At 36.3% G+C, this 26,470-nt stretch overlaps 1 protein-coding gene across 33 annotated transcripts in view; it reads right to left on the bottom strand.

The window, feature by feature from the left end:
• The window catches only part of LOC106879466 (uncharacterized), a 281,512-nt gene that overhangs the window by 227,695 nt on the left and 27,347 nt on the right, over positions 1-26,470 (bottom strand). Inside the window, exon 1 of one of the 33 annotated variants that reach the window (XM_089360011.1) lies at positions 349-660. The exons of 28 other annotated variants lie outside the window; for them this stretch is intronic. The gene's annotated coding sequence lies outside the window, so the exon portion shown is untranslated. Of the gene's footprint in view, positions 1-348; positions 661-26,470 lie in introns of those variants that run through there. 4 more of the 33 variants (XM_052971401.2, XM_089359938.1, XM_089359955.1 and 1 more) reach the window with 4 other exon arrangements.

Genomic DNA, 26,470 nt, shown 5'->3' on the forward strand with positions numbered 1-26,470 from the left:
GAACTTTTCAGTACTCTTTCATACACACAAACGACAAACAGAAGGTGTACTCAATACATGTAGCAAAGTCTAAATATTCATAGGAAGAGGATGATTTACTCCATCCCCAGATAGAGTTTATCTCCAAGTCACAACACGATGAAGAAGCACATATAATTAGAAAGTCAGAGTAACTGTTGAGCAACTCATTGGTCTTTTCCAATTAAATGATGTATATAAATACACACACACACACACACACACACACACACACACACACACACACACACACACACACACACACACACACGCATTAGTTCATTATTAAGCAAATATACTTCAAACTGAAAAATCCACCTTACTACTTACGGTAAATAGTATTGTCAGCATGTCTTTCTGCACCTGAAGACTAATATCCATTAAGAAGGTTGGAGTGAGAAGTAAATTTATCCTAAATTTCTCAAACTGAAATATATTTCCATTATATTGGCTTCAACATTGGTTATTCTCTTCATTGTTTGTGCTAGCTATGTAGAGCTATGTACATCTATATAAAATACTACTTCTCCAATCACTGGCCACCAATAACTACTACTACTTGTAGTAAAATAAATATACATACACAGCTAAATACATATACAGTTAAATAGTCATGTTTGCTCTCATTGATAACACGTATTACAAATATCTTGAGTTGAAAACAGATGTGGGTGTTTTTTTTTTCTTTTTGTGTGTATGTAAACAAAAACTTTGACACAAATAGATAGCTTTGTCAATAAACTAAATTGTACAACAACAATAATCACTTCTAAATAGTAAAAATACCATGAAGTATTCAGTAATGGCTGGGGAGTGATCATGTATAAAAACATCAGAGCTGACAAGAATTTACTTTGTTGAAAAGCAAAAGCATGAAAATTATAAAACTTGAACAAGGAAACTCGACCCAAAAAACAGAAACTTCCTTTAATAATTAAGTTCAAAAGAGAAGTGCAAAAGAAAAAAAAAAAGACTTGTCATTCAACATTTGCCAAATTCATTGAATTCTTGTGAAAAGTTACCTCATATAACTTTACAATACAGCATTAGTTAATGAATGCAGTTTTATTTTTCTTCGCTAATTCATCAGATGAATAAACTTGGCATAGATTTTCTTACTCAATGGATATCTTCAGGAATTGAGGTTTCCAAACTTTCATTTGTTTAATATCATCAAGTAGACTGACAGAAATGTCAGCACACTGTGCAAAATGCATAACAGCATTTTGTCCATCTCTAAATTCTGAGTTGAAATTCCACTGAGGCCGACTTTGCTTTCCATCCTTTTGGAATCGATTAAGTTAGTACTAGAAATATTACATTTCTAAATCTCAGAGATTTATACAGTAACAGCATGATAAAGTGATGGTATGTTGCCAACTTAATGAGGTAGTCCCATGAAAGGGAAGAATGCTACTGCTATTTAGCCCTAGGAAACACCGTTTCCAGTTGGCCATGACACATCTTCTGCATCCTTATCTCCTCTTTGAAAGCATTGTTCCCTTTCATGGAACTGCTACATAAAGTTGGCAGCATACCATCAAAGTTAGAACTAGTTGAATATTGAGGTTGATGTAATTGACTAGCCCCCCCCCCCCCACTCTCTCCTGAAATTGTAAGTCTTGTGCCAATGAAACCAATACTATAGAGCAGACTAAAGCATAACCAGAGCAATCATAAGCAGTTATAGATTATTACCCTCTGGTTAAGTTGTGGATAAGTAAGTTCCAGTCAATACCACTCGCTACTGCTACCTACAAATCTATGGCAGACAACAGAATTTTGGGATAAGGGATGGATAGGCACAGATGTGGCTATGTGGTAAGAACTTAGCTGCCCAACAACATGGTTTCAAGTTCAGTCCCACTGTGTGACACTTTGAACAAACGTATTCTAGTATAGCCTCAAATCAACTGATCCTGGGAGGATTTGAACTTAGATTACCTAATGGCTGCAAAGCATTTTGACCGCTGCTGAAAAGATACTGCCGATCTATTTTTATAATGTATTTAAAAAGAAAAAGATCAGTACCTTATATACTTCAAGAGTGAAAGGCCAAACAACAACAACAACAGGTGGATGAGGAGCAAGAGGAAAGAAGAGTAGGAAGAGGGAAGGGGAGGAGGCAAAATACAAGAGAAGAAAAGTTAATTATTTTTAAATAGCCACAGGCTATAGAATAGCCTGAGCATAGTTATGAAATATAATTAAATCTAATTAGCAGAAAGGTTCTACTCTTTTTCGTATCAAACAACCTCAGCCTAGACATATACATATGCATGTGTGCATATATGTATACATATATATGTGAATGTATGCATAAATGAATGAATGTGTATGCCTGTGTGGGTGTAAACTATATATATATACATATATATATATATATATATATATATATATATATAGTAAATGTTAGAGGTAATACTTGACAATTGTAAGCACCAGTGTATGCCAGCTCGTGGTTGAGGTGAATGAATAAATTGTAAATGCAAAAATAAAAACAAAAACACAAAGGATTCTGCGGTACACGTGTTTCAAGCTTTATAGTTGTTACATCAGTGTATAATTGACAATATAAAGCTATCTTCAGCCGCAAATGTATTCTCTCCCAAGAATTATATCACATAGGCGTTAAAGGAGGAAGAAAGATGAGATATAAGAGGTGAGGTTCCGTTTGGTATTTTGCATTGTACTATACCTCGTAGAATTCTTAATTTGCTATATTTATATATAATTTCCTCGGTACTCCGGAATCCGTCCATACCTTGCCATAATTCAGTGTGTAGTATTAAGTTGGTGGTTAAAAACAATATAATAAAATAACATAACAAAAATGAAATAATAATATAAAATAAAATAGGAATATAAAATACTAATAAGAAAAGAAAAATAATACACAGATATTCATACAAACATATATATATGTATATATATATATATATACACACACATATATATATATACACACACACACATATATATATATATATATATATAAATATATATATATATAAATCTATTTGACATGTATATATGAAAGAGTATATGTGCGCACATCTAACAAAACATTCTTAAACATAATAACATAAATATCTTAGGTTATTTCATTTCATTTTCTAGGAAAATTTGAAGACTTTCTGTACATGCATATAACAATTTCTTTATTTCTTCGGACTAATGTAATTATAACACATAGATACATGTGTGTGTGTGTGTGTGTGAGTATACACACACAGATACATATACATATATACACACATATATATACATGCACAATCAAGATCGTTGCCAGTGCCCCTGGACTGGCTCTTGTGTGGGGCCGTCGTAGGATTTTCGAGCAAGATCGTTGCCAGTGCCCCTGGACTGGCTCTTGTGCGGGGCCGTTGTAGGATTTTCGAGCAAGATCGTTGCCAGTTCACCTGGACTGGCTCTTGTGCGGGGCCGTCGTAGGATTTTCGAGCGATATCGTTGCCAGTGCCCCTGGGCTGGCTCTTGTGCGGGTGATACCTGAAATTTTTCGAGCGAGATCGTTGCCGGTGCCCCTGGACTGGCTCTTGTGCGGGTGACACATGACATGCACCGTTTTGAGCGTGACCGTTGCCAGTGCCGCCTGGCTGACCTTCGTGGGATTTTCGAGCGAGATCGTTGCCAGTGCCCCTGGACTGGCTCTTGTGCGAGTGGCACATGAAATGCACCATTTTGAGCATGGCCATTGCCAGTACCGCCTGACTGACCATCGTGCGGGTGACACGTAAAAGCACCCACTACACTCTCTGAGTGGTTGGCGTTAGGAAGGGCATCCAGCTGTAGAAACTCTGCCAAATCAGATTGGAGACTGGTGTAGCCATCTGGTTTCACCAGTCCTCAGTCAAATCGTCCAACCCATGCTAGCATGGAAAGCGGACGCTAAACGATGATGATGATATATACGCACACATACAAATATATATTCATATATACACGTACACATACATACAAATATACATATATACAAATGCATACAGATATATATCCATATATATATATATATATATACACACATAGTTATATATACATATATACACACATTCAGACTCACATATACACATGTATATACATATACACACACAGACATATACACACACACAGACATATATACATATACACAGACATATATACATATACATATATACATATACATATATATATATATATATATATACATACACACACACACACACACACACACACATGTATATATATATACATACACACATATATATACATGCATATATACATATATTCATATTTACAATATATATATATATATGTGTGTATGTGTGTGTGTGTGTGTGCGTGTGCGCAAATATGCAATATATAAACAATATGTATGACTATATATACATACACACACACACACACACACACACACACACACACACACACACACACACACACACACACACACACACACACACACACACACACACACACACATATATTTGCTGTAATTGCTGTTAATGCTGTTATCTTCCTGTTCTGTCAAGTGGCTTGTGGCTTGTCAGTTTTTCAGGTTTTTCATTATGCATGCGTGTTGGCTTTTAGCAATAATAAGATTGGTATGTTTTTCACCAATACTTATCTTTACACACACACTCGCATGTGCATATGTATTTATATGGTCATGCCTGTATGCACATTATATATGTATGCATATATGCATGTGTCTTTATAAGTGTAAATGAGAAGTCAGTTATGTATGTTTCATAAAATTTATACTGTTATAATTATGTGCATTAAATTGCATTATTTTGCATAATTTCAATTTTTTTGTTTAAAGTTGTAATCATCCTTGTAATATTGTTAATTCTGAGGGGTGCCAACTGTGGGAATGATATTGTGTCTGGATGTATTGGTGGTGGAAGAGTTGTTGCTATTTACTTGTTTTGTTTTTTTAATCTACCACTATTATGTGCACAGCATCTGTAACTTGTCTAACTGGGGGATCCTGCAAATGCATAGAAAGGACTTTTATCTCAATGTTGTCCATGAACTCAGACCATCATGCTTATTTCAGGCTTGTTAGAAGCAAGAGTAACATCATACACAAAAGTACACACAAAGCACCCACTACACTCTCTGAGTGGTTGGCGTTAGGAAGGGCATCCAGCTGTAGAAACTCTGCCAAATCAGACTGGAGCCTGGTGTTGCCATCCGGTTTCACCAGTCCTCAGTCAAATCGTCCAACCCATGCTAGCATGGAAAGCGGACGTTAAACGATGATGATGATGATGATGACAACACAATGCATATAATATAAATTACAAACTACAAAAAACCTAGTAATAGAAACAATTTAACTGGGTAACAGTCGACAACCAGCATGGAAAGTCTTACAACACTCAAACCAACAGAGTTAATTGAGACTAATTACACATGCAGAAACACAACTGAATCATTCACATAATGCACAAGCAGCCATATATGAAGTAGAATCACTTCCCGAAAACAAAAACTTGAATATAATGTTTAAACACTTTGGAAATATGGCAGAAGGTAAATTCAAATAACTTTACTTCAGCAATGATTCTTATTTCAGACATACAGAAAATGAGGATTACAACAATATTACCTAGTTATATCAGGAGTTTGAAAGAACAAGCTGCTATTTTCACTATTAAGTAAAAATCCTTGTGCAATACAGACTATAACTGGGAGAAAAATACACGTTATGCATGCTGAGAAGAGACTCAAACCATAAAACTTTAATAATTCTGCAAATTCAGTTTGCGAAATAAGAAACCTTTACAAGTTGGAAATTAAAGCTATCAATCAAACTTTACTACCATACACTCTTTATTTTAATGGCATCCCTGATCTCATTCTACTCTCCACAACATTCCAGATTTTCTTTATATATATTTTTGTTACATAATATTGATCTGTAGTTATCGAAGGAAAATAAGTCACTCTTAGTAATGTTTATTTGTTGTGAGTAGTGCAGCTAACCCAGCATGTAACACCAGGATTTTTGTTCATATTGTCCTTGATTTTTTTCAAGAATATAGTTCTATTTTATGATTTGCTGATTAATTAGTTACATAGCAAGGTATGAATCATGAACTATTGATGTATTTTCTTCAAATATTTGCTTGAAATACATGTGTACATACGTTATAATTGCTCAAGCTAACTTATAACTGTGGAAACCTAAAATGTTAACAAACACACTCATATATAAACACAAAACATGACTCAAAGTCAAACACAAATGTACTGTAATCATATCACCTACTCTTTGAGTGCCATTAAAGTTCTCATTGGAAAAGCTTAATAATGTGATCACTGCTTAACATTTTTGAATAACTTACAAAATAAAATTTAAAATAATTCAAGATAAAATCCTAAAAATATAACAATCAAATTAAAACTATATAGACACAAATGGCTGTGTGGTAAGAAGTTTGTTTCCCAACCAAATGGTTCTGGGTTTTGGTTCCACTGTGTGCTACCTTGGCCAAGTATCTTTTATTGTAATCCCAAGCTGACCAAAATCTTGTAAGCGGATTTGGTAAACAGAAACTGAAAGAAACCTATCAGGTGTGTGTGCGTACATGTGTGGCCGCATGCACACACACACACACACATACACTTTTACTTGTTTCAGTCATTTGACTGTGGCCATGCTGGAGCACTGCCTTTAGTCGAATCAAATCGACCCCAGGACTTATTCTTTGTAAGCCTAGTACTTATTCTATCGGTCACTTTTGCCGAACCGCTAAGTTACGGGGACCTAAACACACCAGCACCGGTTGTCAGGTGATGTTGGGGGGACAAACACAGACGCACAAACATATACACACACATACATATACATACATACATACATACATACATACATACATACATACATACATACATACATACATACATATATATATATATACACACACACGACGGGCTTCTTTCAGTTTCCGTCTACCAAATCCACTCACAAGGCTTTGGTCGGCCTGAGGCTATAGTAGAAAACACTTGCCCAAGGTGCCACGCAGTGGGACTGAACTCGAGACCATGTGGTTGGTAAGCAAGCTACTTACTACACAGCCACTCTTGCGCCTGTGTATATATATATATATATTGAATGTATATATCGATGTATGTTTAGTATTGTGTTTGTCATTTACCACTGCTTAACAACTGGTGTTGGTTTGCTTATGTTCCCATAATATAATTCAGAAAAAGAGACAAATAGAATAAGTAACAGGCTTCAAAAAAAAACAAGTACTAGGGTTGATTCGTTCAACCAAAAGCCTTTCAAGGGGGTGCCCCAGTATGGCCACAGTCAAATGACAGAAACAACAAGCAAAACCTAAAAGATAAAAGACACAAATAGAGATGTTTGCACTCAGTGATTATTGGTTTTGCTCAATATCTCAAACCAATAGAAACTGAGAGAGTGAACGAAGATAGTGAATGAGAGAGGGGGAAAGGAGAGAGAGAAAGAGAACGAAGATAGTGAATGAGAGAGGGGGGAAAGGAGAGAGAGAAAGAGAACTAAGATAGTGAATAAGAGAGGGGGTGAAAGGAGAGAGAGAAAAGAAACAAGTAGCAAGAAATAGAGACAGATGAAAAAGAAATGAACTTTAAAACCTGTCTATAAAACTGCACCCTACAGGTAGATATGATACAGTACACATTGACATCTAATCTACAGTTATTTGAAGCAGACATCGCTCTGTTAAGAAGCATGAGTAAACTCTAAGAGATTTCCTGTCAAACACAGGAAGATCACTTAGCAAAAATTATCTCTTAATGAATTACATTGAGCAATGTTTCATATTACACTAAATTCCTCCTGAAGATAATTTAGGAACACAACCTGCACATATATACATATATATACATATATATATATTATATACATATTATATATATACACATTATATATATCACATATTATATATATTATATACATATTATATATATATATATATATATCATATATATTATATATATATTATATACATATATATATATATTATATATATATATTATGTCGCTTTTCTCTCTCTTTCTCTTTTACTTGTTTCAGTCAGTTGACTGCAGCCATGCTGGAGCACTGCCTTTAGTCGAGCAAATCGACCCCAGGACTTATTCGTTGTAAGCCTAGTACTTATTCTATCGGTCTCTTTTGCCAAACCGCTAGTTTACGGGGACATAAACACACCAGCATCGATTGTAATCACTAGGTTATAGGGATGTAAACACACTAACACCGGTTATCAAGTGGCGAGGAGAGGGACAAACACAGACACAAACATGTGTATCTATAAGTGTGTATGTGTATATGTGTCTGTGTACATATATAAATATGTGTATATATATATATATATATATATATATATATATATATATATATCAGCAGCAGCATCATTTAACATCCATGCTCCGTGCTGGCATGGGTGGGATGGTTTGACTAAATGTGATGGGTCCAATGACAGCATCATGCTAGTGCCTGCTTTGGCATGGTTACTGTAGCCCAATACCCTTCCTAACAACAACCACTTTCCATCATGTACAGGATACTTTTTACATCCCATCTGCACTAGAAAGGTCACCATGCAGCTGGCAAGAGTACAAACCCTGAGGGCTGGCTTTATGCTAGAAGATAAGGGGCTAGAGCGGAACAGGTTTCTAGTTGTAGAGGAGTAGCAAGGCTCCTCATATTAGAGGTGGGAGTGATGGAGATGAAGCTGGACAGAGACAAAGTGATAAAAATAGTGATAGAGGAGGTGAAAAGTAAAGCTGGACAGAGGATCCAGCAGAGTGCATGATGGAGGTTACAAGAGTATGAAGGAGTGAAAGAGGGAGAAGTAGCAACAACTGTAATGATTGGGTAAGATTGAAGGTTGGATGTAGTGAATGGTGAATAAGGGGTGGGAGATGACTAATGATGCACGAGTTAAGGGAGGTAAGAAGAAGAGATGACTGACACCATCATCATCATCATCGAATGGCCATTTTCCCTGCTGGCATGGGTTGGACGGTTTGACTGCAGTTGGTAAGGCCAGGGGCTACACCAGACTCCATTGTCTGTTCTGGCATGACTTCAACAGCTGGATGCCCTTCCTTATGCCAACCACTCCAGAGAGCATACTGGGTGCTTTTAACATGGCACCAGCAGGAGTTCTTTTTATGTGGCACCAGCACTGGTATCAATTCTGCTGTGACAGACAGGTATTTTTGAGTACAGCAATGTACTAGATTTCTCAATCCTTAGTCATCTTCATAAGGCTAGCAGCAGAATTGTAATGATGACATTGTAAACAAGAGAATGGACAATAGATGACAAGTGGTTAGGTAGGCTGCAGAAGTGGAGTGGGAGGACAAGAGAGAGGCAGGTATAATGCCCAAGGTGAGTGAGATTTATGGGGATGGAGGAAGAAAGTTAATTTGGTGGTGCCGTGGTAGGGGTGATCAATGTAAAGTGTGGGTGGAGAGAACAGCATTAATGGCTGAAAGATTAGTAACAGGTAAAACAGTTCTAGGGATAAAAAAAAAAACAAGTATCAATGAAGCATCACAATTAGAGGTGATGAGCAGTAAGGCTGTTTTGAAGAAGAAATCGGGTGGAGGACTCACTTCTACATACACACACACACAGCACTTCAAGAACTTCATTTTGCCGAGGTGGGCAGGTCTTCTTAAAAGCCAAACGTCATGTCAGTCATCCTATTTCTAGCAAGTCAAGTATCCAAATAGAAGCTTCCACATTGGCTTGTATGCTTCATGTTTGACATTCTCATTAATTGTAGTCATATGCTGACCTGAAGAAAGTTTGTAGACTTATCTTAAAATAAAGTCTGTGGACCAGTGATTCCCAACCAGAGTTTCCCCAGAGCCCTAGAATCCTGTGAAATGTTAATAGGGGTTCCATGAGAAGTAGTGATAAAATATTTATTAAATGCAAATAAATGTTATAATATTTTTCTTTTAATTCTATATTTATAATTTTGCTTTCTACACAGCATATTTCCGAAGATAGGAAATCCTGATATCTGTACAAAGTAAGGAGAACCTACAAGAAAAATGATCTTTTGACAGGGAAATTTTAAGGGAATTCAATCTAAACAGTCTTGGGTAAGATGAAGTTTCTTAAACCTTTTTTGAGATGTCTAATGTATTTAGCAGTGCCAGACATTTCAAAAAAATTTTTTATGATTTCTTTGATCTCGAATGAAAAAGTAAGAAAAAGGTCAATAAAATACATAATAATTTTCATACAGAAGCTTCCTGAAACATGTAATGTATTTCAAGGGTTCCTTAGTAGTAGAAAGGTTAGTAAATACAGCTGTAGACCCTAATGGTACATCCTGGGTAATTACAGCTAAAACACAGTGTGAATACTGAAATATTGTTATTTATGAATGATATATTTTTAAATAATGGTCATGACAAAACATGACAAAAGAGCTTCACTGCAGTCATTCAACCTGCAAAATTCAGCCACAAAACTACACAGACATAGTAAAAGATAGGATAGTCACAGCTGGAACATTGTTAATCATGGGTCTACTTGACCAGGGGTGACCTAAGGGTTTACAACAGTATACAAAGACTATAAATGTTATATGAAATGTGGAATAGGTAGAAATAGTGTAGCAGTGTATTAGTAGCACATTCTGATTATATTTGTCATATACACATTGGGTGTGTGAATATGTTCATAAATTAGTGAATTCGTGTGTGTGTGTGTGTGTGTGTGTGTGTGTGTGTGTATGCGCGTGCACACACACATGTGAATGGCACACTATAAATTCTGAAAGAAGTTACTGAACTTTATAAGCTGAACTTTAATATCATTTAATGTAATTAAATGTCAAGATTATCTGTTTATAAATAGGAAGAGTGTTCAAAAAGAAAAATGGACTTTTAAAAAATACAAATATATTACTCTACTTTTAATACAATCAGACTTGCCTCCTTCAAAATAGTTACCCCTACTGTTGATACACCATCCCCACAATCTTTTCCCAGTTTTGCAATATGTCCTGGAACAACTTTTTCAGAGTAGTGAATTTTCTTTGATCACTATTTTCTGAAATTGGTGACCTTTCAGGGTAGTTTTCAGCTCAGAACAAATTAGTCAACAGGAGACAAATGTGGAGAATGCAATGTTCAGTTTATGAGAATCATCTTGTGCTCTGCCAAAATTTCATGGATAAAGAATATCATGTGAGTAGGTGCACTTTTGTGGTGCAGTATGCAGATTTTCTCTGTCCATATTTTTAGATCACTTCTTTAACAATGCCTCTCTCAAATGCCTCAAACACATTTGAGTAAAACACTTTATTGATCATCTGATCACATGGAACAAACTCACAATGAATAACAGCCCTTCACTCAAGAAAGATGGTCAACACCATATTCACATTTGAGTAACTCTGCTATTCTTTTCCTGGTTGCAACAACTGTCTTTTTGTTTTGACATCATAGCTATACACCTTCATTCTGACACGTGTTATGACACTTTTCAAAATATCTTTATTAATATTCAACCAATCAAGCAGCACCTGGTTGATTGATTTAGTTCTCTGTTCATTTGTCAGCAAAAGCAACAACAATTTTGATGCATTATTTAAAAGCTTTTTACTTGTTTCAGTCATTTAAGATTAACTTGATTTGTTTAATTTAACCCTTCAAGGAAGTGCCCCAACATTTTGTTTTGTAAGTCTAGCTTCTTTTAGGTCATACAGCAAAGAAGGAAAATAAGAAATGGACACAAATAGTGTAAGTACTATGAATTGACTAGTTCACTGCAACCAAAAAACAAAAGAACCCTTATGTGGCTGCTTGACCTGCTAAAGGTAGTAGCCAAATTATATCATACTATCTTAAAAAGAAAGATACATCTGATAGCATAATTCCTAACATACTAGTCATAGGTGGAGTATATTTGATCATATGTCTACTCAGTCAGAGCTGATCCAAAGTGCCAACAATAAATTGATGCAAATCTGGCTCCTGTGCAGGTGTCACGTAAAATACACTATTTCGTGCGTGGCCGTTGCCAGTGCTGCCTGAGTGGCCTTCGTGCCGGTGGCAAGTAAAAGCACCCAATACACTCTCGGAGTGGTTGGCATTAGGAAGGGCATCCAGTTGTAGAAACTCTGCTAAATCAGATTGGAGCCTGGTGCAGCCACCTGGTTCATCAGTCCTCAGTCAAATCGTCCAACCCATGCTAGCATGGAAAGCGGACGTTAGACGATGATGATGATGATGATGATGATGATTATATATATATATATATATATATATATATATTATATATATATGAGTGTGTGTGTGTCTGTGACTGTGTCCCTCACCACCATTTGACAACCAATGTTGGTGTATTTACATACCTGTAACTTAACAGTTTGGCAAAACAGACATAAAAAATAAGTACCAGATTTAAAAAGTACTGGGGTCAATTCTTTTGACTAAAAAGTTCTTTAAGGTGGTGCTCCAGCATGACTGCAGTCTAATAACTAAAAAGGGATAAAAGATAACAGGATTTGAAATAAGAATAATAAATGAAATGCTGAAGAACTTTACTGGTTTCTCCTGTGTTCGCTACCACAGCTGCAGGTTGGCCCAAGCTTCATGATTATAATTGGGTAAGGAGAAACAATGCAGAAGCTCACTGGATGTACTACACTTGTACTTGGGTGAGACTTTAACTGATATTTGGTCTCACAGCACCATCTAACCCTTGAGTCTCCTTTGTGAAGTCCATTCTGTTGCAAGTATTCAGGCTAAGTCTCAACCTGAGAGGAACTTATTCTATTAGAAGCCCTATGAAGGATCATGGCTGCTGCTCTTCCTTATCTTTCACCATTTATTTGTTTCAGTCATTGGACTGCAGCCATGCTGGAAAACTGCCTTGAATGGTGGTTTTAGTCAAATAAATCAATTCCAGTAGTTATTTTTATGTTTTTTAAAGTCTAGTACTTATTCTATTGATCTTTTTTGCCAAACATCTAAGTTTCAGGGACATAAGCAAACCAACATTGGTTGTCAAACAGTGAAGGGGACAAACACAGACACAAAGATATACACACGTACTCAAATGTGCTTGGCACTAGGAAAGGCAGATAGTTATAAAAACTATGCCAAAAACAGACAGTGGAGCTTGATGCAGACCTCTGGCAGGCCATCTGTCAAACCATCCAACCCATGCCAGCATGGAAGACAGAGGTTAAATGATAATGATGCTATGTACATCAAGAGCTTCTATGCCATTTCCATCAACCAAATTCATTCACAAGACATTAGTTGGCCCAGGGTTACACTTGCCCAACATGCCATGCAGTAGGATTGAACTCCAAAATCACATTGTTACAAAGCAAGCCTCTTAACCATGCAGCCATGCTTGCACCTGAAATACCCTTATAGAAAGAAATTAAAAAAGAAAGTGATTTAAGATTCACAATATTAATTAAAATCTCTTTTGCTTTGAATTAGCCAACTTCTACACCTGTCCTAGAGTAGGAATAAAGAATACTAAAGATGTTAAATAATTTTCCTTCAGTTAAAAATTATTCAAGGTTGACAATTCATGCACTAAAAGAAGAAGAAGAAGAAGAAGAAAAGAAGAAAAGAAAAAAAAAGAAAAGAATAAAAAGAAGAAAAAGGAGAAGAAAAAAGAAAAGAAGAAGGAGAAGAAGGAGAAGGAGAAGAAGAAGAAAAAGAAGAAAAAAGAAGAAAAAGAAGAGAAGAAAAAGAAAAAAGAAGAAAAAGAAGAAAAAGAAGAAAAAGAAGAAAAAAACGAAAAAAGAAAAGAAGAAGAAGAAGAAACAGTACAGAATGATAGAAGATGGTATGAACTCCATCCAGAAGCCTCAACTCAGACAACCCATCTGGAAAGTCATACATTAAACACTGATATAGGGGAAACAGAAATGTCTAGTCCTGACAGACAGCGTCATTACTGTTGGTTGTTTTAATAACATGCATACATTCCATGCTGTAAAATGGTTGGTGATAGGAAAGGCATTCAGCTGTAGAAACCTTATCAGAAGAACAAGGCAATTTATTTCCCCTTTGTTGCAGTGCATGTGTGTGTGCATGCACACGCCTGATGATAAAGGACTGCAGCAGGAGATGAGACAGTTTGAGACATGTCTATTTCTAGAAATTCTTTTCCGGTTTTTATGCCATGCTTACCTAGAAAAAGGGGAAGAAAAAGGGGAAGAAAAAGGGGAAGAAAAAGGTGGGTGGGGGTAAAAATATAAATGTAGGAATTATAACTCATAACTGAAGCAAAAATTGATGGTGGAGTAGGTGATAAAAGCTTGATGAATGATAGACACGATGTGGATTACATAGTTTGACATAGTTGACTGATTAGTGACAGATGCGAGAGTGAGAAAGGCAAATCAGTCAAAGTCAAACAAGCATGGAAAAGCTGATGCAATATGAAATAATGATGAATCTTTCTGTCTATGGGGAATATCAACACATTAATGATTTATAATGACATTTCAGTATCTCTCTTTACCTAAAGGTCATTATCACCATCATCAACACACTTGTGTCTGTCTGTATGTGTGTGTGTGTGCATGAGGAAAAGAGAAAGAGAGGGAAAGAGAGAGAGTGTTTGTGTGCGTGTGCATGCACGCATGCATGTGCATCTCTCTCTCTCTCTCTAGCCACTTCCTCTCCTGATTCCATTATATTTTTTATATAAACCTTAATTATACCATTCCACATTTTCTCAATAGACCACCAGCTGTGTTTTGCACACACCCCCCCCCCCCCACCATCTGTAACATTTATTAATGTTTTTTTCTTTTACTTGTTTTAGTCACAGAACTGCAGTCATGCTGGGGCACCAACTTGAAGGATTTAGTCAAACAAATTGACTCCAGGACTTATTTTTAAGTCTGGTACTTATTCTATTGGTCTCTTTTGCCAAACTGCTATATTACAAGGACATAAACAAACCAGTGTTGGTTATCAAGTAACAGTGGGGGACCAACACAAAATAGGCACACACAAACGACGCTGCTGCCGACGACAACGCCCACAACAACAGGTTTCCACACAATTTCCATCTATCAAATTCACCCACAAGGTATTGGTTGACTTGGGGCTATAAAAGAAAAAAATTGCCCAAGGTTCCACATAGAAAGACTGAACTCTAAGTCACATGGTTACAAAGTAAGCTTCTTAACCACACAGCCATGTTTGGAGACAACAAGGAAACCTTTATGCATGATCACTCACCATGCTAGAATTAGCAACTGAAGCCTAGTCAAATCATATCCTAACTGCTTGAATAAGGAACAAACGTAAGATAATGCAATACTTCAAAGAAATGGTCACAGCTGCAATGCCTCTGGTCATGTCCACTTGAGCAGACCTAATATAGAGTTAAACAACAATAAATGTAACTTCAAATAATACTATCATTCAAATGTTCACATCTCTACTAAGCAAGTTTTCTTTTAATGAACTATATTTGCTATCCCAGTTACCAGATGCTCACTTCCATTTCATTCATGGCTCTTTATTCTGTTTGAGTTTTGTACCTTGACAGTTTTGGATGCTCATCTTGTACTTTGCAAGTTTTTCCCTGGCACTCAATCACTACCTTCTTCACCTCCTTCACAACTACTCCCACCCCTATACAATGCAGAATAGCCATGTATCTGCTCCATAATAAGACACCTGAGCTTCCCCACACTTAGTAGCAGGAGCATTACCTTTTTCCTATTCTTTTTCTTTATCCTGTAAGTTACTTAGCAACCTGACTAGTGCCAGTGGTATTTTAAAAAAAAGCACTCACAACACACTAGTGTGGTTGGCAATAGGAAGGGTATCTAGTCATAGAAACTGTGCCAAAACTGACATTGGAACACTGCAGAGCCCTGTGGATCACCAAATCCTATCAAACAGTCCAACCTTTGTTAGCACGGAAAACAAAAATGGTTGTTATACTATGATCTTAATGACAGACAGAAATCCATGAATGTCTTGAGTTCCATTATAATTTTTCAAGCTAATAATAGGGTATTTCATATCAAGATATCAGCTCTATCTGTTATTATTTACTTGTTTCTGTCATTGCACCACATTGAAGAATTTAGCCAAATAAATGAACCCGCCCAACTGCTAAGTTACAGGGACATAAACCAACACCAGTTGTCAAGTAGTGGGGACAACAAACACAAAGACAAATACACACACACACATATGATGGTCTTTCACATAGTTTCCATCTATAAAATTCACTCATAAGGCATCAGTTAACTTGGGGCTATAACAGAAGACGCTTACCCAAGGTCTTGCAGTGGGACTGAACCCAAAACCATGTGGTTTCAAAGCAAGCTCCTTAACCACACTTGTCATGCCTGCATTTATGCACAATTAATTATGGGAAGTTAATGATAGGCATTGTCTAGGGACTCCCACTTGCACCCATTAATACTATAATGTCCAGTCAAGCAGTGACAGCAATACAGTGTCTGGAGGTACAGCATAGTCAGGGCAGGCATAGCTGTGTGGGGAAGAAGTTTGTTTTGCAACCACGTAGTTTTAGTTTCAATTTCTCTGCATGACATTTTGAGCAAGTATCTTCAATTAAATCCTTTCCAGTAAAATTCTGTAGAAAGAAACTGGATGGTAGGCTTAATCAGCTGTTTGGTCTAAGTCAGTTGTATCACTCTGTTGCAAAATTTCAGACTAAGTCTTTAGAGTGATATCTCTCTTCTTCTAACCAATTTTCTGAGGAGCTGAAAAGGATCACAAGTGCTGCTTTTCTTCATTTCAGAAAATGATAGTGGCTCAGATGCTAAGGGATTAATTAGACTACTGGCTTCATAGTCAGAAGTTCAAATCTTATAACCACAATGATTTTTTTTTTTTTTTCAGAAAATCATAAAAGGGGGGGAAAAAATCACTGTGGTTATAAGATTTGAACTCCTGACTATGAAGCCAGTAGTCTAATCCCTTAACATCAGAGCTATTGTCCCATCTAGAGGATTACAATTCATGCCATTTCTCTACAGGTTTTAGCTGCTTTTTTAAACCAGTTCAAGTAACATACCCTGGTATCAACAGAAAATTTAAATACATTAGTGTAATATTAAATGATATAGATCAACACTATCTTTCTGCAATAAATACTGTAATATGTGCAACAATGTCTTGCTAAACGCTAACTAATTGACCATTTCATGCTGTAGCTGTATGTTTAATCATCTGATTTTTATGCTTATTTACAGATTGGCAAGCAAAGAACAGTGATAGAGATAATCAAATCACGAACCATTAGTATTACCCATAGCAGAACAGTTGCAACCAAAATAGAATCACTGAATAAATAAAGATTGCCTGATTAACTAGAAGCATTTTTAGTATCAATTGGCTGCTATATATAGTAAAAGCAAAGCTATTTTCCACCACCAAGGAAAATAAGTATTGTTCTTGATGGAAAATATGTTGATTAAAAATAAGATTCACTAGAAAAGAAAAAAAAAAATCAATCATTACATTTACAGCTGCCATCGTAAGTAGTATTGTTTTGTCTCTAATAACTAAAACTACTATAATCAAAAATATAGGGAGCCACTATGTGGTTACCTAGCATGATAGAAACAGTAGCAAAATCTACCTCAAATCTATTATTTAAAATAAAGTAAGTATAAATAAGGTATTCCTAGATACACTGTTCTTGAATAAAAGATGGGATGGTCACAAGTGGAACAATGTTGAGCATAGGTCTGAAAAATCAGGCTGACCTGAAAATAAACAACTACCCAATTGTAACTAATTAGTAAACAGCTAGGATACCTGTAACTCAATCATTAGCTTAACGAAAGAGAAGGAATTGCTCCAGTTCAGTAGTGTTTGAAATGCTTTGATGAATACAGAATTAGGCAAACAAAAATTTCAAGTACCCCCTTCTGTGCATCTTCTACATAATTATTTTTCCTTGTCAGTCTACTTGTGATCCCACTAGACCTTTTGTGTACCCATAGCATATAACAGCTACACCATATGGAATTGCTACTGAACACCTCTTCTGCAAATGGCCATTTTCCAGACATTAAGCATTCCCATGGCCACTTTCCATATTTATTATTCTTATACAAGAATGTTATTGACAGTGACTCTGAAGTTTTAACCAGCAAAGCTTCTGTTGACAGTCTGATGATAGCTTAATTGGTGAAAACTTTGAAGACACAGTCCACAACTTTCTTGTAAAAGAATTATATACATACTCTATGGAGTGACCCATCAGCTTAATACTAAATTGTTTTATCATCACTGAACATAAAAACAAACGTGCGTGTGCGTGTGTGTGTGTGTGTGTGTGCGTGTGTGTGAGTGAGAGAAATATAGATACACATGTGTACGCAGATAGATAAGTGTGGGCATGACTGTGTGGCTGAGAAGCTTGCTTTCCAACCAAGTGGTCTTGATTTCAGTCCCACTGTAATCTACTACAGTCCTGGGCCAACAAAAGACATGTGCATAGATTTGGTAGACAGAAACTGGAAGAGGCCTGCTATCATATATATATACACACACACACACACACACACACACACTTATATATATGAGTGTCTGCATACCCTTGTCTTTACATATAAATATATGTACATATAAATATATGTACATATAAATGCATATATATATATCTATATACATATATACACATACATACATACATACATACACATAAATGCACATATACACCTACACATATATAGGTGAACATGTATACACACCTAGATACAAATACACACTCACAATATACACTACCCACAAAATCACTTAGACACACATATATACCTGACACATCCTTGTAGACATAGTTCGTGGCATAGTAAAAATATACCCATATTCAGAATATATTTCACTACCACTACAATGACTAATAATAATAATAATAATAATAATAATAATAATAATAATAATAATAAAGGTTTTGATATCGTGAGGATGAATAAAATGCATTTCAAAAATTTGGGTATTTCATGTCTTTCTTTCTCTCCGGTATCAATTATTGATTCCTTATGGAAATATGTCCTCTTTTCTTCCAATAACCCCTCTACCCCATATCATCTCCTCACAAACACACACACACATACACACACACACACACACACACACACACACACACACACACACACACAGCAGTCAGAAATCAGGAGAGCACAGCTTTGTAGTAACTGTATCAAAAATTATTGGACTATGAAATTCCAGCACTGATTAATTGTAGTAGTCAGCATATTTGTTGTTGCTGTTGTTGATTTATATCTTATTTTTCTTCTTTTTTTTTTGCTGCAGTGACTCACAGAAGAAATATGCATCTGAGCAGCAGTTAACTAGGGACACTATAAGGGTAAACTGTGTCTTCTCATCTCCTTCCCACCAGCCCCCTACACATTCTGATGCACCTACCACATGCTTTAAGCTTCTGAATGCCATTCTCATCCCGTTCCATCCACCAACCTATCCCCAAAACATGATCATCTCACCAAAACAAAGTAAGAAGGGAAGCTAAAAGATCAGAAAGAATACAAGACGCATGTAAAAAATAAATAACAAAAGATTAAACAAGACAAAAAAATTCACATTAGCGCAGTGATGTGTTATTAGATTAGTAGAAAGAGGAAATACAAAAATTCTTTCCTGTTTTATTATGGAAACAGTCAATAATACAAGTGTATCAAGTGTTTTTGCATGGACGTGTTGAAAGATAAAAATTCCTCAACATTAAAATGGTAGGAATCTCTTTATATATTAATAATGCAAATATTAATGATAAATAATAATAATAATGATGATGATGATGATGATGATGATGATGATAATAATAATCATAATAAATGCCCTGATGCAATACCAGGCAGTGGCTCTCATGGCTTCTGATCTAAACTTATTGGAAATGTTAACATGTATATGTTTTGCCTTGATGTAAAAGATGGGATGCAACAAATATTCTGCTCAATACTACAGATCCGCCTGTCAGTTGATTGACCTTCATTGTCGAGCATGTTTCCGAGCGGCTGATGACAAGCAGGTGTACTGTATATACTCGGCTACAAGTCGCACTTTTTCTCCCTGAAATTTTCACCTCAAGTTGTGCTTATAAGTCTTATAAAAAAAAAATCTTCAGATATTTTCTTGGTACAAGTGACATCTGAAGTTCTTATACTTGGAATAACCATAAAAACCTGAATCGCTAATTCCAAAGCCATGAAATAGACAAAAGATAATCTTTATATATTTCTTTACTTTTGTTAGTGTGAAATAATTTTTAAAAGTGAGTTTAATGCTTGTTTGTTTTTGTACCATACCTGTCTTTTTTAATTCAATGCCATGTTATTTGTTAACATGAAGAGAAAGAGGAATTCATATCATATTACTTTCAAGCCGAAAGTTGTTGAATATGTGAAGTTGCATTCAAATCGAGCTGCAGAAAGAGAATTTGGGACCTCAGAAAAAATGGTCAGGGATTGGCGTTTGAAAGAGGAGAAAATGAAATGACATCAAATTGTTTAAGAAGTTAGGATAGGAATGAGTCCCAATGAGGAGATGGAGACTATTCTGAGAGACTAGGTGACTGAACTACACACGAATGGATTTGTCATCACAAGAAACGTCATCAGATTGTGGGCTCTTCAAGTGACTAAAGAACATGGTATATCCAACTTTAAAACATCCCCTGATTAGTGTACGAGGTTTATGAAATGCCATAATCTTATGCTAAGACAGAGGACTGACACTGTACAGAAATTACCTACTAACATACAGAACAAAGTTGATTCCTTCCAGCAGTCTATGATAAACCTACAAAAGAGCTACGAGTGTACCTTGGAAGCAATTGGTAATATAGATGAAACACCCCATTTTTTCGATATGGATGGAACTCGGACAGTTGACGTTAAAGGGAAAAACAACAATTTTGGTAAAAACTATGGAGAACGACAAGGCCCACTTCACCGCAATTTTGGCTTGTATGATTGACAGTACGAAACTTACCCCGGCTGTTGTTTTCAAAAGAAAGACTTCCCCGAAAAAAAGTTTCTGAAGGGCATAGTGGTATATATTTTCAGGAGAATGGGTGGACGGATGAACCCATACTGACAAACTGGTTAAATGACATGTAGTTCAAGCACCCAGGGGCTATGCTTAATTCAAAGTTACATCTTCTATGGGATATGTTTAGGGCTCATCTGATCGGCAGCATAAAAAATAGATTAAAGGAGCATTATACCTACCAAGCTGTGCTTTCAGATGGATGTACATCTGTGCTTCAGCCACTCAACGTGTCAGTGAACAAGCCTTTTAAGGTGGACATGTGTGCCAAGTGGAATGAAGGAATGATTAATGGTGACAAGGAAATGACCAAGGCTGGGAACTTTAAATGCCCTGACCTTAAGACTGTTTGTCAGTAGGCGATAGATTCCCTGGCTGAAATACCAAGTGAACTTGTGATGGAATCATTTTTGAAGTGCAAGATCTCAAATTCCATGGATGGTATGGAGGATGACGAGCTATATAATGGCTGCACTTGTGCAGGAAATGTTAGCCCCAGTGCTTCATCAGTTAATGAAGACCAGACAAGTGAAGACGAAGATCAGGGTGCATATGACAAGACCATCACAACTGAGGAATTTTACCAGTTATTTAGTGAAAGTGATGATTAGTATAACTCAGGGCCGTTGCATGACTTTTAGAGGCCCCCTACAACTTCTTGTTTCAAGGCCCCATCTCTTCAATCAAAATTCATAATCTACACACCTTTATTATCTTCAAAAATTAAACATAGTCCCTTATTATGGAAACAGTCAATAATACAAGTGTATCAAGTGTTTTTGCATGGACGTGTTGAAAGATAAAAATTCCTCAACATTAAAATGGTAGGAATCTCTTTATATATTAATAATGCAAATATTAATGATAAATAATAATAATAATAATGATAATAATAATAATAAAAATTAAGAATAATAATGATAATATTTTAGAATTATCACAGCACTCTGCTGTGATGATTATAAAATACAACACATCAAAAAACTAATAGTATATCTTTTTTCTACTCCCCTGTACATAGACAGATACAAACACATACATACACACAAACTTCTCTGTGCGTGTGTGCCAGCTCTTCACCTAAGTAATAATAATAATCCTTTCTACTATAGGCACAAGGCCTGAAATTCTAGGAGAGGGGCTAGTCAATAACATTGATAACAGTATTTCACTATTATTTATTTCATCAACCCCAAAATGATGAAAGGCAAAGTTGACCTCAGTGGAATTTGAACTCAAAACATAAAGACGGACCAAATGCTGCTAAGCATCTTGTCTACCATGCAAGCAATTCTGCTAACTCACTGCCTTAACGATAATAATAATAATAATAACCCTTCCTACTCTCAGCACAAGGAAGCATTTTGTCTGGTGTGCTAACAATTCTGACAGCTTGCCACCTTAATAATAATCATAACAATAATGATCATTTATATATGAATATACATTCACAAACCTCCATATACAGATTTACACAAAGACTTTTTGAGACTTCAGCAGCAGAAAGTGTTGAAATTTGAAGCAGAGGGAAATTTTACACGTAGCTTGTTTACATCCCTGTAACTTAGTGTTTTGGCAAAAGAATACCGATTGAATAATTACCAGACTTTAAAAATGAGTACTGGGGTCAATTCATTCAACTAGACCCCAGCATGATTACAGCCCAGTGACTGAATCAAGTAAAAGATAAAGCAGTGTATTTCAACTGAAAAGGGTTAAGAAAAGATAATCCTTTCTACTAAAGGCACAAGGCCTGAAATTTATGGGTAGGGTATTTAGTTGATTACATTGACCCCAGTGTTTCACTGGTACTTAATTTATCGACCCCAAGAGGATGAAAGGCAAAGTCGACCTTGGCAGAATCTGAACTCAGAATGTAACAACAGACAAAATACTGCTAAGTATTTCGTCCAGCGTGCTAACAATTCTGCCACAAGAGTTAAATCTAGAAACTCTCTAATGAAGCCTTAAAGTGCTGACAACTGACAACACCATTATAAATTCATAGCTCACAACAGCCATTTTGTTGATACTGTTTAACCCTAGGGACTCCTCTACAGATTAACCCTTTCAAGACCAACCTGTCTGAGACTACCCCAGGTTCTATGACATCAACTTAGTGTTTTAGATTTATCTAAATTATAATCTTACATTAAAATTTTATGCTAATTTGTTCCAGACCTCAGCTTAATAATGAGAAAGTTATTTTAATAAATTCATCACAGTTTTTAAAATTAATCGAAACAAAGGTAGCAGATGTTGACAAGAATATGGTAACAAAAGGGTTAAGGCAACTTCTACACCAAATATCCTTCAAATTAACTCCTGCCATTTTTAAAAAAACCAAGAACACATTGAATAATGTAGTCTAGATAGATACATCCCTTGATTACACATAAGCTCAGTCAATGGTAATCTGAAACTAAACCACAACAATAAATTGCAAGTAAATATGAAACCTGTTTCTGTCAGTTAGAAAGCTGAAGTAAAAATGGATTTCAATCCTGAATCAAGACTGACTGTCTCAAGTTTTCAGTTGGATAAGTTTTATGGCAAATGCCAGTGATTTCAGGCAACAAACCATATGAAAACTTTGATAAATGACTGGTTTAATGGGGTTTTCTTTTCAATGTTTTTTTATTTAAGATATTGAATAAAACGTGATTTTTTTCCCATGTATGATGCCATTATATAAAATAGCAGAAACAGCACCTTCCAGGTAGATTTTCCACTAGTTCATGTAATACATTGTCATATTGTAACACACACACAGAGGGAGAGAGAGAGAGAGAAACAGACAGACAAACACAGAGAGAGAAACAGACAGACAAACACAGAGAGAGAGACAGAGACAGACAGACAGACAGACAGACAGACAGACAGACAGACAGACAGACAGACAGACAGACAGACAGACAGACAGACAGACAGACAGAGATTTGTCCAATTTGTATTTTCCTATTGTAAGATGGTATGGTGGGATTTGATCGAAATTTGGCTGTTATTTATAATAGACAAGTCACAATGGCTTTTGTAATTGTGTGTGTGTACATTATTTCATATTTTTGTATGTATAAACTACATTTTCCAAAGTGTTTGTCCTAATCTAAGAAGCTTCAAGTGTAATTTGATGGAAATGTAGCTGCTATTTCTAGGTGGTTGAGTGACCATGTGAAAGCCCTCTTTTGATGATTCAAAGTTAACTTCCTTGTATAGTTCTAAAGTCAATCACGCTCAAAGAAAACTTAGACAAACAACATTCCAGTCAAACCAATCCTATTATTTTCTATATCAAAAACTATATTATTCAGTATAAACTTATTTAAGATAGGAAAGGGTGATTTCTGAGTTTGAGGAAGACCATTGCTGACCTTCAGGAACATTGTGCGTTCTAGAACTAATTTATATTTTGCATCTGCAGCTCCATTAGTTGCAAATGAGCCCTACTCTTGACAAGCATACACGACTACAAACATTGCAAACCAAGCTTTCCCCATTCACTATGTTAGCAGTGTGCTTTCGAGCAGGACACTTAAATTTTTCATGAAGAATATGTGCTTTTCCAAGGGTGTCAACCCCCTCCTTAACCTGCCTCTTCCATCTGTGGCGATAACAGGCACTACTTTCCCAGTCGGTCTCTTGCATATCACAGGCCTTTAACGAGGACTTGACACAGTCCTTAAATCGCAGCCTTGGTTTCTGCCGGGCTCTTTTTCCACTAACTAGTTCCCCATATAGCATCTGTTTAAGGATTCTGCCATCCTTCATTTTAATAGGATATCCAGTCCAATGTAACCAGTGCTTGTGCACCATTGCCTCAATACTCAAGATATCAGCTTTCCTCAAGACTTGTGCCTGGAGTTTTTAAGGTCCAGCCAACATTCAGAATGTGTCTCAGACATCTCTGATGGAATTGTTCAAGGACCTTTACATGACATTTATAAAGGGTCCATATCTCACATAAGTAAAGGAGCGATGACAGTACACATGCACAGTATACAGCAATTTTTGTTTTCCTTGTGATGCCATGCTGGGACCAGACACGAGATTCAAGAGACTGGAAGGAATCAGTTGCTCTCTGCAGCCTGAAAGATATTTCATCATCCAGGGAGCAAGAACGGCTGAACGTACTACCCAGGTAGACTGATGCAGAGCTCTTAGGCCCATAAACTTGCTTCATAAGATGGTAAAGCTTCTTGCTGTCATTTGCATCAGCAGCCTAAACATCACGAGCAAGATCCTCCAAGTGCTCTGCATCGTCTTGAGAGACCGCTGCAATAGTGATTTTACATTGCTATAGTGAGCAAGTGTTAGATTTCACTCTGTGAAGCAATACATTGTGGGCATGGCACTTTACAACCAATAGTTACTGAACTTCATTCAGTATCATTTTCATCAAACCAGTGTGTGTCTGGCAGTAGAATATCCCAGTGTTTCAGCAGCACATTGAAGAACCTGGTCTTGAAAACCTTCCCATACTGTAGTATTTTCAATGCTGGACAAGCGAGTCTGAAGCTCTTTCTTCAACACAGTATCATATATCTTGTGGACATTCAGACGCTGAGGAATATCAACTGGCCCTCTTCTCTCTTTCTATCATCAGAAACTCTGCATGCACCAGACTGGTCTGTCTGACATTTCGATCCATGAATGGACTTGACATTACAAATGTCATGGATGTCATGCTTGCAGATAATGACATAATCCAGCAAGTGCCAAACTTTAGACCTTGGATGCATCCACATTGTTGTGTGATCACCTTTGTGCATAAAATGAGTGCTTGTGATGTAAAGGCCATGTTCATCGCAAAGCTCCAGCAGCATGAGACCATTGCTATTCATTTTCCCTACACCAAAACATCCTAGAGAGTTGAATGTTTGCTAGTCTGCTCCAACCCTGGCATTAATACCAGTCAAAACTTCATGTTAACTTATGTTCTAAGCACTAACTTAAAATGACAAGTCTGGCGTTAGGAACGGCATCCTGTTGTAGAAACCATGCCAAAGCAGACTGTGGAGCCTAGTGCAGTCTTCTGACTTGCCAGCTCCTGTCAAACCATCCAACCCATGCCAATATGGAAAACGGATGCTAAATGAAGATGATGATGATGATGGTAGTGGTGATGATGATGTTGACAAACATATCTGGTGGTATTTAAAACATACTTCTTTTTCCATGAAAAATATCGCAAAAACAAAATCACCCTAAGACCTGTATGTAAAGTTGGGCTACCTATAAGTTGTTACATAGTTTCATACACTAGAAAATTATTTTCCTGAATATGAACTGCTGAAAATAGGATATTCTTAATATGTCCATGCAACTCTTATGCCATCAAATGTGGTGATTTCATTATCTTCAAAATGATTTGAAACAA

The sequence above is a fragment of the Octopus bimaculoides genome, chromosome 1 (assembly GCF_046866305.1).
Source record: "Octopus bimaculoides isolate indiv1 chromosome 1, ASM4686630v1, whole genome shotgun sequence".
Lineage (NCBI taxonomy): Eukaryota > Metazoa > Mollusca > Cephalopoda > Octopoda > Octopodidae > Octopus > Octopus bimaculoides.